At 34.9% G+C, this 3,442-nt stretch overlaps 1 long non-coding RNA gene across 1 annotated transcript; it reads left to right on the top strand.

The window, feature by feature from the left end:
- The first annotated feature begins 546 nt into the window (after nt 1-546).
- On the top strand, nt 547-1,222 carry LOC136253139 (uncharacterized). Its single transcript, XR_010699968.1, has 2 exons — nt 547-829; nt 947-1,222. It is a non-coding gene; the product is annotated as an uncharacterized lncRNA (long non-coding RNA).
- The last annotated feature ends 2,220 nt before the right edge of the window (nt 1,223-3,442 follow it).

Here is a 3,442-nt window from a genome sequence, read left to right as displayed (position 1 = left end):
AAATTATACAAAAAATTAGAATTTTCAACTAGAGCACATCGATAAAAAGTACTATTATTATTATTATTTATTAATTGGTATAAGGAAGACAAAGTCTTATAAAAACCAATCTCAAGTACATCTAAATAAAATCAAACCGGCGGTCATATAAAAATACATCTAATTTAGTCTTAAAGATCAGTACATTAGGTGCAGATACAATTCATGGGGTAAGGTGTTCCAATCATTGACGATTCTCTGTGAAAAACTATGACCTCTAATAGTAGTGTTGAAGCGATTTTTGTAAAGTTTTACTGAAACAAGTTGGAGTAGTCCATGATATTAAATCACAGTAAAACAATAAGAATTGTTGTAGGGATTGTTGTAATTGCAACTGCACACAATATAGCAAATGATTGGCTTCATGTACATTAATAGAGTTATCTATAAATTGTACTACTTTACTGAAATTCAATGACTTTATCAAAAGGGCATAATACTATAATTATATATATACAGGAATTCAAATATTACTGACTATAATTCAAATAAACATGCTCATATAGTTAGTGATGAATGTCCTCCTGGAAGAAAAGGTATAAAAGGAGCAAGGGGAGCTCGAGGACCTTGTGGATACCCCGGAGCACAGGGACCTAAAGGAGTACAAGGTGCTCCCGGAATACCTGGTATAAGTGGTCCCAAGGGAAACAGAGGATTACCAGGTCATCCAGGCAGACGAGGCCCCACAGGTGAAGTTGGTGTACAAGGACGCCCTGGACCACCTGGATTACCAGGAACTCCTGGAAGCTCTGAGTTCTGTCCTGAATTTGATGGAGTTGATTTGGGACTGGTAAACACACTTACATTATAATTATGTTCTAAGCAAAATGTCTAAATTTTCATCTCAGTACCTAATACTGTATAATATGTCTTCTCATAATTATGTATCCTGTCATTGTTTCTACAGTTGCAACCTAATCCAAAAGAATATGAAGCAATTCAACGACTAACCTTTAGGAGGGAAAGAAATTTTGCCTGCTCTTTAAGAGATGCCAGTCAGCCACTACTTCAACAGCTAGCTTTTAACTATTGCTATGCTGGTCAAGACAGGGACATAGGACTGTAGAATGAAGTACCCTGCACATTTGCATCTCAATATGTCTTGTACATAGCTACATACAGTACAACATGTACAGGGTTCCAGTTGTTTGTTTACAGAAGTTATTAATGCGGTGTTAGAAAAGTACTAGCTTATATAGCAGTTACTATTTAGTTGTACAAGTTGTTTTTCAAACAGCCAGCTGCACCACAAAAAAGTAAAGTTATTATGTACTTACGTGTTGTACATCTTAACTCTTTTACAATTTGAATTTACTGCAGGGATTTAACTAAAAGTACCTCAAGATTCAATCTTGAAATAGTCATGTTCAAAAAATTTTCCATTTCGTGGTCTACTCTTTGATTAAAAATTGCCTGACAATCCAACAAATTTTAATTTTCTTTCTATCAACAATTAGTTGCTTTAAGAACCTGAGCTAGGCTTACATGTATGTAATTATATACATAGATCTTTATAAAATTTTATCCCTTCAGTTTGCTGTTTTCTTACTGTAAATTACTCCCAGATCTCAATCATTTCTCTAAAATTGATTCCAGGTTCAATCTTGGCACACTTACGTTTAAAAATTTTCCCTAGGAGAGTAGCCCCAGACTCTGCTATAGTACGTTCACGTTGAGCTGAACCCTCAAAAACATTTAATAACTCATGGATGCAATTACACACGATCTTGAAATTTGGCTCATTTGTAGTACTGCTTGACCCGCTAAAAATATTTCAAAATCTTTTTGTTCAAATGTTTGACATAATATTTATGGCCAATCAAAATTTTCACAATACATTTCCTATGGGGAAGCCATATAAGTACAGTATCCATTACAGCCCTTTCCCGAATTTGTAATGGAGCCAAACCGTATGTGTCTGTTGTTGACACCTTTGTTGTTACCAATAATCATCTGGTTGGCTGAAATGTTAACTCTGTTGAGAAAAAAATCCACTTTTAATTTTTAGCTGTTTTTCAGGGTTCAGCTCAACGTGAACATACTTTAGTTAGTCAGAAATCCCTAACACTTTACTGGCACTTTGTCACACAATACCTCCTTTTACTTTACCTGTTTGGACAAGAAAAGTGCTTACTACTGTATGTGCGTGTACCCTCCCCCCCCCCCCCGTCTCAGGTTAGGGCTAGTTGTAAAAATTTTATTTTATTTTAGCCACTGTGTTATGCTCATAAATGCGCTCACTAGTTAAAGTGTTTTGGCCGACATGGTGCAATTGCACTTAATAAAATTTCATGTTTTCATTATAAACTACACTAGATGTCTTAAATCTGTTTTTGTGCCTGTATCTTTTTTTATTTATTAAGGCCTTACAGCACAGCACTGAAAGTCTGTAGGACACCTGGTCCTACAGCCTGTTTAAAGTTGTTACATAAAGTGTGTTTGAAAAGGTTTTACAGAGGTTAGCCTGGCAGCAACCACAATTATGCCACAATTTGTATTATGGTTTTTAGTTTTGTTGTATTGAGTTTGGAACATCTCATTGGACTCAAAATTCAATAGTAAAAAATGTTTTAAAGTAAGTTACAGCAATTTAAAAACCTATCTAGTTTTCACATATAAGGGTGGATTTAGGGGAGTGCATGGGGCTGTCTCCAAAATTTTACTAGAAAGATAGTAGAAGTTACAGTACAGGTGCAATTGCATCTAAAGCATATACATGGACAATGAAAAGATGGAAAGAGTGAGCTAGTCTCTTTTAGTAATCAACAAGAGGGGGTACGGTCAGATTTATATTTCATAGGTAAAACTGCTAAACATCAAGATGCTCACATAGAACAGTCAAGTACTTTAATAGAACATCCATCATTAAAATTCTTTAAAACTATAATAACAAAGACCAACTCCTAGGACCCATTGAACTTTAACTTTGAACTCAGACCATACTGCAGCACTTATGCTGTGCCCTTTATAATTATGAAAGCTAGTTACCAGTTACCACTGCTAGAAAATAATAATGATTTCACTTATAATAAAGTGGTTCACAATTAATGCTTGTTCAGTAGGTTCAATCACAATTATTGCCAAGATCTCAGATGCAAAATTTTCCTACGAGGGCACACCCCCATACATACTGAACATGCTTCTTTTCTTATACAGCTTCCACCCAGCTTAGCACCCCCCTTGGGAAATCCTAGATCTGCTCTGACATACTTGAAATTTTTTACACATACTTATTATTTTTTGAAAGAAGATAGACCTGTCTAAAATTTGTAGTGTGGACACTCTGTGGGTTTTGTAATTTTTCTTTAATTTTTAACATTGTGAACTCAGGTTACGGAATTTTCAGTGAAATTTGTTTAAAATCACTATTTATAAAAGTGTAATCAGAGACACTGCAAACAAG

This window comes from Dysidea avara, chromosome 4 (genome assembly GCF_963678975.1).
Source record: "Dysidea avara chromosome 4, odDysAvar1.4, whole genome shotgun sequence".
Taxonomy (NCBI): domain Eukaryota; kingdom Metazoa; phylum Porifera; class Demospongiae; order Dictyoceratida; family Dysideidae; genus Dysidea; species Dysidea avara.
Note: the sequence above shows the minus strand (reverse complement) of the source record. Positions and strands in the feature narration are given on the sequence as shown.